Genomic DNA, 15516 nt, shown 5'->3' with positions numbered 1-15516 from the left:
CCACTTCCCTTGCCTTTTCCAAGCAGCTTCTTCCAGAAACCACCATCTTCCATCTTCTTCTTGAGTGTCTCCTTTTGCTGTTTCACTTTCCTCTCTTCTTGTTCTACAAAATCTTTTTGGACCTCATCATATGTAGGGATGGCATAGTGTAGCTGATGCATATTACTGGTCATGTAGTTCAACTTGGCTTGAGTGTTCACATAGAACTCCTCCCTATGTAGTTTCCTTCCTTCATTGAGTACACTGAACTCATTGAAAGTTTTCATTTGGGCTATCTGCCACTGGTTGAGTTCTTGCAAGTGCTTCTCTTGAAGCTCTTTCCTCTCATTCACTTGGTTGATGGCTTGAGTGAGCCGGGAGTAGTGTTCCTGCTGCTGCTCCATTTGTTGTTTTTGCCATGCTTCCTGTTGGCTCAGCCAGTTGGTTTGAAGGTTCAGTATTTGCTCTTGTCCTTCCATATGTCTCATCCCCAGATCCTCAATGGCTCTTAGAAGGTGATTCATGTTCAAGTTAGCTGGATCATAATACTCTCCTTGTTGATATTCCTCCTGATGAAGTTCCTCTTGGTGAACTCTTTCTTTTGCTTTTGGTTTCCTTATTTGTGGCCTTCTTTGTTGCTGAGTAGGTGTAGTATAAACCAATCACTCGAGTGTAACTGGCCTCCTTGGGTTCACCCAGTCTGGGTTGCTGTCCTCAAATACTACCTTGGCCTTGTTGCATAAGCGGAAAATGGTGCTGGGGTACCAAAGCCTGGCACCTGAATCAACCTTCTCAGCCGAATCTTGAATCCCCTCGGCGATGAGCTCATTCACATTGATTTCCCCACCTTGTATTAAGCAATGCACCATAGTATCTCGATTGATGTTTACCTCTGAATTATTTGCAGCTGGTAGAATGGACCTCCTTACGAGTTCAAACCACCCCTTGGCTTCAGGGCTCAAGTTTCCCCTCTTGATGAACTTGGGTCTCCCATCTGTGTACCTCTCCCAGTCAGCTGCTATAACATAGATGTCTGACACTATCTCTGAGAGCTCATCATTATCAGGGCTTCTACTTATCCTTGCCTGATAACTGTCCTCATCAAAATGAGGTGATTTCAGGTGAAGAACTCTTGTTATGGCATTTGGGCTGAAGTCCACCTCCTTTCCTCTCACGTAACTTTTGAAGGTTGGGGCCTTGGTTTTATCTTCTCTTACTACATTTGCATAAAATTCTTTGATGAGGTTTCCATTGATCTTCCCCTCTGGACTTGTGAGCAATTGCCACCCCCTCTATTCGATTTTCTCTAGAATTTGTGGTAACTCATTTGCATTGATTTGGAAGATTAACTCTGGCAATATCTTTCTGGCCCTTATCCGTTCGAATTCACGTTCATGAAAGGAAGTTTTGAATTTCTTCTCATCGAAAGGAACACTCTCCATGGGTTCCTTCCTCTTTTGCCTCTTTGAGCTTGATGATGCCATGAATTTAGTTGCTGTTTTGAGGGGGGGTTGGAGGATACGGATAGATGAGGAATAGGTTGGCTAGGACAGAGTGTGATGAAGGGGGTTGAGCAAGCCGAAAGTATGAAGTGTGGAGAGTGGGAATTTGAGTGTGAGGAATGACCATATACTAAGGTTCACTTATATAGGGAGATCATGAGTGGATGGAAGGTGTGGATTGTAAGGATTTTTGCTTGATGGACGGTCGGGGTTGTGTATGAAGGAAGGACAAGGATCATCACTTAATGAGAGTGATTGGTTCGGTCTTCAAGGATCTTCCTTCTCCAATGTTGCAAGGCAACGTTTCCCCATGCGTTCCCTCTTGAGACATGTGTGTAGTGCTCTTTATTAAGTGGCGGACTCTCCCACCATTTAATTGTCCAATCCATCCCTTTTTATGCTTCTTTTCTTTTCCTATAATGATTTAAAATAAGGAAATTAATATCATAAAAATCAAACTCTACGGCTAGAATAATAAAGAGAAGAAAAAGAGTTTGTTTATTTATGAATTTCAACTAACTAACTACTTGTGTATCCTTATGCATTTTGGTGGCACCATGGGGTGACACCAAACTTAGTTTGAAGCAATGTGATGAAAAGTTTTGTTCAAAGCTCCCAAGACTAGCATGCATCTTGGTTTGCTTTGAACACCAAACTTGTTCTTCACTATATACTGCATGATAAAGATTTCACCAAGTGTTTGTCAAGTTTGAGTTGAAATTCATAAACATTGATTTATCCATTATTTTAAAAACATATAAAACATGGGTTGCCTCCCATGAAGTGCTTCTTTAGTGTCACTAGCTTGACGTTTTTCCCTCATCAGGGTGGTTGGTAGTGCTTAAAGTCCTCCCCCCTTGCTGTGGACTTATATCCATTGGTTGGATCAATGATCTCCACATGTTCCAGGGAAAGAACTCTGTTGATAGTGAAGACCTTAGGTAACTATGATGGTACAGTGGGGAGATTAGGGGGAATATCTGGGAAGTAGGCTGAGACAACTCTATCCCCTGGAGAGAAGTCTTCTGTAGGGATATTCTTGTTCCTCCACCTCCTTGGTACCTTCTTCTTTGTTTCTTTTGAGGTTGCCTTCCCCTTGGTGACCTCTTTTTCTAAAGGAGTTATGATGCTGTCTTTACCTGCCTCTAGAGGTTTAGGTTCCTCCAATTTTTTCTTGAGCTGTGGCAATTACTGTTTTTCTTGTTTATCAATTAAGGAGATCTCAGAATGAACTGGCTGTGCTTCAGTGCTTGTCTCCTCCTTCAGTGTCTCATTATCATTTGTGCTTAGTTCCTTGTCCTCTTGATCTGTTTCTTGTGAGAGTTTGAAAACATTGAAGCTGAGTCGTTCATCATGGATTCTCAATATTAGCTCCCCTTTCTCTACATCGATAAGTGCTCTGGCCGTAGCTAGGAATGGTCTTCCCAATATGATTGGGTGAGTGTGACTCACTTCCATATCCAGGATGACAAAGTCTGTTGGGAGAAAGTATTTCCCAGCCTTTAGCAAAACATTTTCCACCACTCCTATTGGTTGCTTTTGAGTTTTGTCAGCCAGTCTGATGATTACATCTGTGGGCATCATCTCATTGATCTGCAGCCTCTTCACCAGGGATAAGGGCAGTAAGTTGATGCTGGCCCCCAAATCACAAAGTGCTTTATCGAACATAATTTCACCTATGGCACAAGGGATGTGAAAACTCCCTGGGTCTCTTCTTTTTGTAGGCAACTCAGGTTGAATAAGGGCACTACATTCCTTGTTCATCACTATAGTCTGGCCTCCTTTGAGTGAGCTTTTCCTGGGAAGAAGTTCCTTCATATACTTGATGAATGCAGGCATTTGTTGAATTGCCTTGATGAATGGTATGTTTACATGCAGAGATGCAAACAAGTCTAGGAACCTTGAGTATATTCTCTTTCCTACAGCACCATTGAGCAGTTGAGGGAAGGGAGCATAGAGCTTCAGCAACTCTTGTTGTGAAATTTCTGGTCCTTGGTGATTTCTATCCTCCTCCTTTGTTGAGTTGTCTTCAGGTTGTTTGCAAAGTTTTCCTTGCTTGTCTTCAGTCTCTTGATCACTCGTAGTGACCATTTTGCAATCTTCCCATCTTACTTTCTTTGCTTCTCCCTTGGGGTTTTTCTCCGTGTCACTTGGGAAGCTATCGGTGGGTTTAGAAATCTTCTCAGCTAAATATCCCACCTGGAATTCCAGCTTCCTAATGGTCTCTCCCTGGTTCTTAATATTGGCTCACACTTCCTCTTTGAACATCTTATTTTCTTGAATCTCTTGGCATATTCCTTCAAGTAGGGCTTCAATCTTAGAGAGCTTGTCATCAATTGATGGATGATTCGGAGCAGATGTGTTATTTTGGTTTTGATAAGCATATGAAGAAGTGTTGTTGTGGGGGTGGGTGTTGAGACGTCCTCTGTGTTATTTTGCTTCTCTGTGTGGAGTATGGATCATAGTTTTTCCTTGGTGAATTCCCAATGTAGTTGGCCTGCTCCTGACTCCCCTCTGCTTCTTCATTCACTCCTTCTTGGGTTGTTGCTGAAGTTGAGATTGCTGCTACTTGGTTCATCTCCATCTTCTTGGTGAGGTTAGCCAGCTGCTAGGTAATGAGATTATTTTGGGCCAACAGAGCATCTACATTGTTTAGCTCCATTACTCCTCTTGTGTTCCCTCTTTCGGAAGCATAGAAGTAGTCGTTCTCTGCTACTGTTTCAATAACATCTATGGCTTCCTCAATAGTCTTCTTTTTGTTCAAAGATCCTCCGGATGAATGGTCTACGGCCTTCTTTGACTCATAAGAGAGCCCTTCATAGAAAATGTGCAGCTGCACCCATTCGTTAAACATGTCTGGTGGGCACCTCCTTGTTAGGTCTTTAAACCTCTCCCATGCTTCATATAGAGTCTCACCATCTTGTTGCCTGAAATTTTGGACCTCAGCTCTCAGCCTATTGATTCGTTGAGGAGGGTAAAATCTTGCTAGGAATTTGTTCACCACGTCTTCCCATGCTGTCAAGCTTTCCCTTGGGAAAGATTCCAACCACTTGGCTGCCTTGTTCCTAAGTGAGAATCGAAATAAGAGCAGTCTATAGGCGTCAGGATGAACACCATTAGACTTCACTGTGTCACATATTCTCAGGAAGGTGGTTAAATATTGATTGGGGTCTTCTTGAACACCTCCTCCAAACGAACAGTTGTTCTGAACAAGGGTGATGAGCTATGGTTTAAGTTCAAAGTTGTTGGCATGGATTGTTGGCTTTTGGATGCTACTTCCACAATTGCCTGGGTTTGGATTGATGTAAGAGCCCAAAACTCTTCTATCCTTCCCAGCATGATTTGCTATACCTCCTCCCCCATGGTTGTGATCCTCTTCTTCATGATGGTTTTCCATGTTGTCTTCCATGTTTGGTTCAAATAATTCCTCTTCTTCCATAGCACCAACCACTTTCTTTCCTCTTGCCTCCCTCCTTAATCTAAGGAAGGTCCTCTCAGGTTCAGAATCGAAGGAAGTTGAAGCCCCGCTTCTTCTCTCTGTCATACAACCATCAAGTGCAAGCAAGAAAAGATAGGTGCAGAAAGTATTTTTGTTAGAATTACTGTTAGTTGTGGGTAATGCAATATATCAAACAGTTAGTGGGTTAGCAAACAGAATTAAAAATAACAAAGAAAAACAAAAGAGTAGATGGGGAAGGGAAGAAGTTTAACTAAAACAGAAAGTAAATCACTCAAACAAAAAATGAAATTCACAAAATAAAAATGCTCAATCTAGTGATCTTCCAATTTAATCATTGTTGATGCACAATCAATCCCCGACAACGGCGCCATAAACTTGATGTACGGAAAACTGTCTCTCAACAAATCTCCCTTCGGCAAGTGTACCAAATTTGTCGTCAAGTAAAAACTCACAATAGAGTGAGGTCGAATCCCACAGGGATTGATTGATCAAGCAACTTTAATTAGAAGAATGTTCTAGTTGAGCGAACCCAGAATTTGGGTTGAGAGTTGCAGAAAATAAAATGGCGGGAATGTAAATAACAGAAAAGTAAATGCTAGAATTAAAGGACTGGAAGTAAATGACTGAAAATAAATTGCAGAATTGTAAATGGGAATGGGGGATTTGCTCATAAAAGTAAATGGCAAAAATTAAAGAGAATGGGTAAGATCAGAGATGGGGAGTTCATTGGGCTTAGGAGATGTTGCAATTCTCCGGATCAAGTTCATTTTCATCTCATCCTCAATCAATGCACTCATTGATCTCCTTGGCAATCTTAATTGATTGAATTACAATTTCTTGCAATTCAATCTCTCAAATCTTGATCAATAGCCAATTCCTTGGTTAATTGCTCATGAGAAGAGATGAAGTATGGTCACTGATTATACCACATGCATTTCCCAAATCAAGTATTGAGAGGGTTATAGTCACATACCCATCCAAACCCAATTTGGTCCAGCATGAGAAAGTATTTCTAGCTTGATCTCTTCATTCCTCTTTCAAGGTTCAGAAGAGATCCAAGTTTGAATAGCTTCTTTTCCAAGATAACTACTCAATTGGATGAAGATCGAAAGCTTTCAAGTGAAATCAAGAGAAAAGATAGAAGAAGAATAATGAAAAATCCATCAAATTGCAACAGAGCTTCCTAACCCAATGAAAGGGGTTTAGTTGTTCATAGCTCTAGAAAATGAAAACAAAGATGGAGAATACATCAGCTTTTGAGGAGGAAAGAACTTGGCTAAGAAAGCCGTGACCAGCTTATCCCAAGAGTTCAGGCTATCTTTGGGTTGAGAGTCCAACCACACTCTAGCTCTGTCTCTCACAGCAAATAGGAAAAGCATAAGCCTGTAGACCTCAGGATCAACCCTATTGGTCTTAACAGTATCACAGATCTGCAGAAATTCAGTTAAAAACTGAAAAGGATCTTCGGATGGATGTCCATGAAACTTGTAGTTCTGTTGCATCAGAGAAACTAATTGAGGTTTATGCTCAAAATTGTTTGCTCCAATGGCAGGAATTGAGATGCTTCTTCCATGTAAATTGGAATTAGGTGCAGTAAAGTCACCAAGCATCCTCCTTGCATTATTATTATTTTCGGCTGCCATCTCCTCTTCCTGTTCGAAAATTCCTGTAAGGTTGTCTCTGGATTGTTGTATTTTAGCTTCTCTTAGTTTCCTTTTCAGAGTCCTATCAGGTTCAGGATCTGCTTCAACAAGAATCTTCTTGTCCTTGCTCCTGCTCATATGAAAAAGAAGAAAATAGAAAATAATAGGGATCCTCTTTGCCACAGTAGAGAGAGGTTCCTTTGTGTGAGTAGAAGAAGAAAAGAATGTAATGTAAAGAAGAGAAGAGGAAAAATTCGAACACAGAGAGGGAGGTGGTGTTCAAATTTTTGGATGGGAGAGAAGTTCGAAATTTAATTAAAATAAAAATTAAAATTGAAAGTTAGATTTCGAAAATTAAAGTTGAAATTAAATTAAAATTAAAATAATTAGTTAATTAAAAAGAAATTTTGAAAAAGGAGAGAGGAAATTTTCGAAAATAAGAGAGAGATGATTAGTTAGGTAGTTTTGAAAAAGATATGATTGAAACAAAAAGATAAGATTGATTGAAAAAGTTTTGAAATTTGTTTTTGAAAAAGATATGATTGAAATTTAAAAAGATATAATTGAAAGAAAAAGATAAGATTTGAAAATCAATTTTAAAAAGATAAGAAGTTAGAAAAGATTTTGAAATTGAATTTGAAAAAGATATGACTGAAATTTTAATTTGAAAAAGATTTGAAAAGAAAATTAAAAAGATTTGATTTTGAAAATTAAAGTTGATTACTTGAGTAACAAGAAACTAAAAGATATGATTCTAGAGTTTAAAGATTGAATTTTTCTTAATAAGCAAGTAACAACTTGAAATTTTTCAATCAATCATATTAAATGTTAGTAAAGATTTTGAAAATTAAGAAATAAAATAAAAAAGATTTTGAAAATCAAATTTAAAAAGTTTTTGAAAATATGAAGGTAAAATGAAAAAGATTTGATTTTTGAAAAAGATTTTGAAAAGATAAGATTTTTAAATTGAAAATTTGATTTGATTCATAAGAAACAATTAAATTTAAAAACTTTTTGACTAAATCAAATCATATTTTCGAAAATTTTGAGTAAAATAAGGAAAAGATATATATTTTTTTTATTTTTGAATTTTTAATGAAGAAAGAGAAAAACATGAAAAAGACTCATAACATAAAAATTATGAATCAAAACACACAATGCCTGCAAGAACACTATGATTGTCAAGATGAACACCAAGAACACTTTGAAGATCAAGATGAACATCAAGACTTATTTTTGAAAATTTTTAATGAAAGAAAAACATGCAAGACACCAAACTTAGAAATTTTCAAACTTTAGAAACTAACAACACTACAAGAAAACACGTTTTTTGCCACGCTTTTAAAGCGTGGCGAAAAGCTTAAAAAAGCGTGGCGATAGCTTTTCGCCACGCTTTTTGAGCTACCGCCACCCTTATGAAAGGGTGACCTATCAAAGGGTGGCGGTTGCTCTATCGCCACGCTTTTTGCAGCCTATTGCCACGTTTTTTGTTTGCCACACTTTTTTACAAACTGCCACTTGTAAAAGCGTGGCTATGGGTGGGAAATACGGCCACGCTTTTAAAGCGTGGCGATAGGCATAGATATGGCCACGCTATAAAAGCGTGGCAATAGGGTAGATCTGGCCACGCTTTTCAAGCGTGACAGTAGACCAGATATGGCCACGCTATAAAAGCGTGGCGATAGGGTAGATTTGGCCACGCTTTTCAAGCGTGACAGTAGACCAGATATGGCCACGCTTTTAAAGCGTGGCGAAAGCGTGGTAGTAGAGGAGATTTGGCCACGCTTGAAAAACGTGGCGAAAAAGCTTAGATATAGCCACGCTTTCTAAGCGTGGCAATAAACAGAGATATGGCCATATATGGCCTCATTTTTAAAGGGTGGCGAAAAAGATGGCCAGTAACCTAATTCCCTTTTTAATCTCCATAAATATATAAAACCTAGTATGAATTCATAGATAATTTTATAATTTAGTCAATAACCAATTATCAAGTAATCCAACTTTCATAAAATTGTCACCAAAATAAGTGTGTGATCACATAACAACATACACTAACAAAATACCAAAAGTGAAAATCATAACTACTCATGAATTCCTAATACATGAATTAGAATTCCTAACAACATACACTAAAAATGCATATGAAAAACAAGAAAAGACACAAAACAAGAAAATATAAAGATCAAACAAGAATACTGGCCAAGAACAACTTGAAGATCATGAAGAATGCAATGCATGAAATTTTCGAAGATAATTTTTAGAAAATTATAAAGAAGCAATTGACACCAAACTTAAAACTTGACTCAAGACTCAAACAAGAGACACAAAAATATTTTTGATTTTAAAATTTTGTAAAGTTTTCTTTTTTTTTTGAAAATTAATTGGGAAAAATGAAAAGGAAGAATTTTTTTTTGTATTTTTCGAAAATAAGAAATAAAAAGCATAAAAATAAAATAAAATTACCTAACCTGAGCAACAAGATGAACCGTCAGTTGTCCAAACTCGAACAATCCCCGGCAACGGCGCCAAAAACTTGGTGTGCGAAATCGTGATCATTCCATTCCTTGGTAACGGCGCTAAAAACTCAATACGCACGTTCATGATCTTATATCTGTTTCACAACTTCGTACAACTAACCAGCAAGTGCACTGGGTCGTCCAAGTAAGAAACCTTACGTGAGTAAGGGTCGATCCCACAGAGATTGTCGGCTTGAAGCAAGCTATGGTCACCTTGTAAATCTCAGTCAGGTGGATTACATTGTATTAAGAAATTATAGTGGATGAAAATAAATAAAATATAAAATAGGATCGTGGTACTTATGTAATTCATTGGTGAGAATTTTAGATAAGTGTGTAGAGATGCTTTCGTTGCTCTGATCTCTGCTTTCCTGCTGTCTTCATCCAATCCTTCCTACTCCTTTCCATGGCAAGCTTTATGTACGGCATCACCATTGTCAATGGCTACATCCCATCCTCCTGTGAAAATGGTCCAATGCGCTGTCACTGCATGGCTAATCATCTGGAGGTTCTCGATCATACTAGAATAGGATTCACCCTCCTTTTGTGTCTGTCACTACGCCCAATACTCGCGAGTTTGAAGTTCGTCACAGCCATCCCTTCCCGGATCCTACTCGGAATACAACAGACAAGATTTAGACTTTCTGGATCTCAGGAATGGCCATCCATGGGTTCTAACTTATACCACGAAGACACTAGTAACTCGGACTCGTCCCCTATATTAGATATCCAAGAGATATCCATTCAGTCTAAGGTAGAACGGAAGTGGTTGTCAGGCACGCGTTCATAAGTTGAGAATGATGATGACTGTCACAATCATCACATCCATCATATTGAAGTGCGAATGAATATCTTAGAAGCGGAATACGTTGAATTGAATAGAAAAACAGTAGTACTTTGCATTAATTCTTGAGGAACAGCAGAGCTCCACACCTTAAGCTATGGTGTGTAGAAACTCTACCATTTAAAATACATAAGTGATAAGGTCCAGGCATGGCCGAATGGCCAGCCACCCTAAAGGTCTAAGATAGCATAAAACTAATCAAAGATCCTCTACAAAGATAGTAAAAAGTCTTATTTATACTAAACTAGTTACTAGGGTTTACAGAAATGAGTAAATGATGCAGAAATCTACTTCCAGGGCCCACTTGGTGTGTGCTTGGGCTGAGCTTAAAGTTTACACGTGGAGAGGTCATTCTTGGAGTTGAACGCTAGTTTGTAACGTGTTTCTGGCGTTGAACTCCACTTTGCAACTTGTTTCTGGCGCTGAACGCCAGACTACAACATGGAACTGGAGTTCAACGCCAGTTTGCGTCATCTAAACTCAGGCAAAGTATGGACTATTATATATTTCTGGAAAGCTCTGGATGTCTACTTTCCAACTTAATTGAAAGCGTGCCATTTGGAGTTCTGTAGCTCCAGAAAATCTACTTTGAGTGCAGGGAGGTCAGAATCCATCAACATCTGCAGTCCTTCTTCAACCTCTGAATATGATTTTTGCTCAGGTCCCTCAATTTCAGCCAGAAAATACCTCAAATCACAGAAAAACACACAAACTCATAGTAAAGTCCAGAAATGTGAATTTTAATTAAAAACTAATAAAAATATAATGAAAACTAATCAAATCATACTAAAAACATACTAAAAACAATGCCAAAAAGCGTATAAATTATCCGCTCATCATCATCTCTGCGTGTTCCCTGGCTCTAATATGCTTTTTTGGGCCGAATACTGGGTCAAAACAAGGCCCAAAATCACCCCCAGCGAATTCCACAGATTCTGCAGATCGCGTACGTCACGCGATCGCGTTATCCAGCGTTTTGCCTTGCCACGCGTGCGCGTCGTCCTCGCCTTCACGTCACTTGTGCAGTTTCCAATCCGCACGGTCGCGTGAGCCATGCGTCCGCGTCACTTCTCGCTGGTCATCTCCTTAATTTCTTGTGTTCCTTCCATTTTTGCAAGCTTCCTTTCTAATCTCCAAGTCATTTATGCCCTATAAAGCCTGAAACACTTAACACACAGATCACGGCATCGAATGGAATAAAGGAAAATTAAAATACAAAACTAAAAGTCTCTATGAAGGAAGTTTTCACCCATGAAGTATTTTTAGGGAGGAATTATAAATGCATGCTAATCATATGAATAAGTGGGTAAAGATTTGATAAAACCGCACAATTAAGCACAATATAAACCATAAAATAATGGTTTATCAACCTCCCCACACTTAGATATTAGCATGTCCTCATGCTTAGTTGAAGGAGATTAAATAAATGAGAAGGAACATGTAAAACTCATGCAATGCAATGCAACCTATATTTGTGAATGCAACTATATGATTTTTGTCCACTTGGTCAAAAGTAAATAAGCTCTTCAAGACAGTCACGGATCAAATTCCACTAATTCAATTCTTATACAGTAAGAACAGATAAAAATGCAATAAGGTAGCTCATGAAAGCAGGGAACATAGAATTTAAGCATTGAACCCTCACTGATGATGTATGTATGTTCTAATCTCTCTAGTGTATAGGGTAATCACTCTATCCTTCTCTAATCATGCTTTCTAGTTTTTGTTTTTCACCTAACCAATCAACAACATTTAATATACCAATGGAAACATCATGAGGTGTTTTCAAGGTTGTAACGGGGCCAAGGTAAGGGTACGGGCATATATATGGCTAAGTAAGATTATAAATTGAATCTTTAATTAACCCAAGCTTTCACCTAACACACATATATAAATTCTATATAACTTAAATTTCATACCTAGCTACCCAAAATTTCTCTTTCACATTCCATGCTCATGTATCAACTTTTATTTTAAGGTTATCATATATGCATTGATCCTTGAATTTTTAACTTAGCATTGGGGTAATTTTGTCCCCTTATTTATTTATTGACTATTTTTGGATTTTTTTTAAACATAAACATAAAAATAAACATAGGTTATCAATGCACATAGATTTTTTATTCTTATAGTTTCACATGAGTAGGTACCCAAATTTCCATTATATCATCATGACACATTCCCTCATTATCTTTTGTTCCCACAATTTCTCATACTTAATTAACACACACAATTCTATCTTAAGCCAACCAAGGATTCAATTGGGATATATAATTGTTTTTCCGCTTAAGGCTAGTAATGTGGTAAAATGCAGAACAAATGGGATTTAAAGGCTCAAAGTGGCTAATAAAGGTAATTGAAAGGGTAGCTTAATTTGGATAAGTGAGCTAAACAAATAATGGCCTCAATCATATGGCAGGCATATAAATATATTAAACATTGGACATATAGGATGAAACAAAATTTAGATTACAATCATAGAGAAGTAAACACACAAAAATAAAATAATTATGGTTAAATAATGTAACCATGTATAAAGGCTCAAATCTCACAGGTTGTGTGTTCTTTAGCTCAAAAACCATGTTCCAAATATAACATCAAGCAAATTTAATATAAAAGTTTAGATTAAAATTAGTGAAATTTGTTCTAAAAATAGGGTCTTAGAAGAAATTACTGTCTTTTCAATCAAGTAGAACATGCATGTAACTAATCTATTACTATGCAATTTATCTTATTCTATAAAAGAAAAACTAACTAAATATCCTATTTTATTGGTGTTAGGGAAGAGAAATTACCTCCGGAAGTCAGGTACTGACCGACCTCCCCACACATAAGGCTGGTAGCAGTATCTCCACAGTCGGGACCGTCATGGCTCCATGTGCTGGTAAAGGAAGTGGAGTCCGGGGTGTGTGAGTCCTTGAAATTTTCCATAATCAGCTCCTTGAGGTATGTGAATTGGCACTTGTTACGGCACTCTCTAAGCTTTGCTTTCTGTTCCTGCCGATCCAACCTTTCAAGAATCTGATGGAGCAGTTGGTTGGTTGTAGGTGCTTGTAGTGTTGAAGGAGGAATGTCTTCAGCCGGTTCAGTAGGCTGGCTTGTAGTGACTGCTGGAGGTCTGATATATTTCCCGTTAGGGACATACTGATCATCCCGTGGAAGCATGGCTTTGGTGTCCCCAGCTCTGTAGGAGATTCTGGCTACTGAGACAAGATCTGAGACCAGGGCGGGAAAGGGTAAGTTGCCCGCAATTTGTACGTGTCCCATAGCATTCTGGATGTGTCTTGGTAGGTTCAGAGGTTGATCTGTAAGGATGCACCATAGTAGAACGGCCATGTCTGCAGTAAAGGAGGACTCGTGAGTGCTCGGAAAGACGTAATGGGACATAATCTGTGCCCATGCGTGAGCCTCCAAGGTAAGTGCAGAAGCCAATATTCCCTTAGGATGGGAACGATGGTATCCGTAGATCCATCTGCTGCCAGGTAGGGCGATAACTCTGAGAACAGCGTCCCAGTCAAATTGGTACATCTGGCGCTTGAGTGCGGCTTCTTGAAATGCGTCCAATCCTTCTGGAGCAGGGGGAAGATCTAAAGCTCATTGAATGGCCTCCTCTGTAATGGGGACTTGCTTCTGTCGGACATAGACAGACTGCAGGGTTGGCAGGTGGAAATTGGAGTAGAACTCAACTACCCAGGAAAGATTAACCTGCCGTGGTTATCTCTGTAGGAAACCCCATTGTCTTCGTTCGATTTGCGGCTCAACAAAGGTAGCAATATTGGGCGGGAGGATAAGAAGGTATTCGTTGTTGTAACTCTGTTCTGCCAGGATGGGGAACATCTGCTCACAGTAGCGATTGGGAAATCGCGCAGTGTCCTTTGCTGGGAAGGCTTTCTCTTTTTCATCAACCTTTATAATCCTCTTAATTCTTTTTGTTGAGGGCTTTACTACAGTTGAAGAAGGCTCTACCACTAATGCTCTTTTTGTTCCTCTCCTTGCTGGTGGTTTGGGAGTAGCTTTCTCTTTTCCTTTCTTGGTGGCCATCCTGAAAAGGGAAAAAAGAAAGTAACTTTGAATTCAAAGGGATAGAGTAAGGAAGAGGATGGTATAGGTGATAATCAATGCACAGGAAAGAAGGATGTCGTTAACACAAGGTCATGACTACATGTGAAAAGTTCATCAAATGAAATAAAGTAAGTGCATTTTTTTGGTAATTAGATGCAAGATGTTTATTGGCATGCTGGCAAAGGCATGAGTAGCATAGATCAAGAATTAATTACTTAAATATGTTATCACTCGTAAAAAACTGGCCATCACATTTGTATTGACAATTATCTTCAATGAATAAAATATGAAAGGGTTTTGTGAAAAACAGGCATTAGAATAGTAGAATGGAATAATCTAGAAAAATGCATAATGCCATATGGGTTTTTTCACAAACATATAGCATGCATGATGAATAAGCTATTGAAATTGTTAAATTGAACATGCAAGCAACCCTTAAAAGTTAATATATAATTGCCAAACAATTTTGCAACAATCCACAAGCATATAATAAAAACAATGACCCAAATAAATTTCTAAAACCAATTAAAAGAAAAAGAAAGAAAAAGAAAACATGGATAAGGAAAGTAAAAAGAAAAAAAAAGTAGAAAACATTAAAATAAGAAGGATAATAAAAAAGTAAGGAAGGAAGAAGAAAAGAAAAACCTTGATAATGGTGGTGAGAGAGAAAGTAGAAAGTGAGAAAGAAGGAAGTAGGAAGGAAAGGGGAAGAAAATAATGAGGAGGGAAAAGAAAAAGTAGGATTTGGGGAAGAGAAAGATGATATTTGGCAAATTAGGATAAGCTGTGCGGCACAAGCGACGCGGACGTGTGGGGTACGCGTTCGCACGGATGGCGCTTAAATGAATCGACGCGGTCGCGTCGGTCACGCAGACGCGTGACACGTTTTGTGCTACTGGCGCGAGGGCAGCCTCGCGCTCGCACAACTCTCTGTTCAGAACTCGTTATTTCCAAATTCCAAGGTGACGCAGTCACGTGGTTGACGCGATCGCGTGAGTGGCTATTATTGGGATATGACGCAGACCATGCGTCCGCGTGGTAAGGCTTGTGCGTCTAGCACCAGTCCAGCACCACTTTAGCACAACTTTCGGTCGTGCACCCTTTCTTACGTCAATTTTCAGGCCACGCGTCCGCGTGGGTGATGCGGACGCGTGGGAGGCATGTTTCCCATGTGACACGGACGCGTCAGCAACGCAGTCACGTGGGGTGATTTGTGCCAAAGGCACGCCTCCAGCCACGCTCCTGCGTGATTCTCTTTTCGATTTATTTGCTTTCGTACTATCCTGCGACGCGGACGCGTCGGCGACGCTGTCGCGTCGCGACCCAATCTTTCTTTTTTTTTATGCAAAATGCAGATGAAGATGCAAACTAAATGTGCTAATATCGAGAAGAGTTATTGAAAAACAAAACTTAAGAAGAAGGAAAGGAACGATCATACCATGGTGGGTTGTCTCCCACCTAGCACTTTGCTTTAACGTCCGTAAGTTGGACGCTCCACTAGCTCAGTCTT

The 15516-nt window shown here is 39.1% G+C and overlaps 1 non-coding gene across 1 annotated transcript; it reads left to right on the top strand.

Moving 5' to 3' along the window:
- Window positions 1-4329: 4329 nt before the first annotated feature.
- On the top strand, window positions 4330-4437 carry LOC148571355 (small nucleolar RNA R71). Its single transcript, XR_015908449.1, has one exon. It is a non-coding gene; the product is annotated as a small nucleolar RNA R71 (small nucleolar RNA).
- Window positions 4438-15516: the final 11079 nt, after the last annotated feature.

This window comes from Arachis ipaensis, chromosome B3 (assembly GCF_059453495.1).
Source record: "Arachis ipaensis isolate K30076 ecotype BB chromosome B3, ASM5945349v1, whole genome shotgun sequence".
NCBI classification, from domain to species: domain Eukaryota; kingdom Viridiplantae; phylum Streptophyta; class Magnoliopsida; order Fabales; family Fabaceae; genus Arachis; species Arachis ipaensis.
Note: the sequence above shows the minus strand (reverse complement) of the source record. Positions and strands in the feature narration are given on the sequence as shown.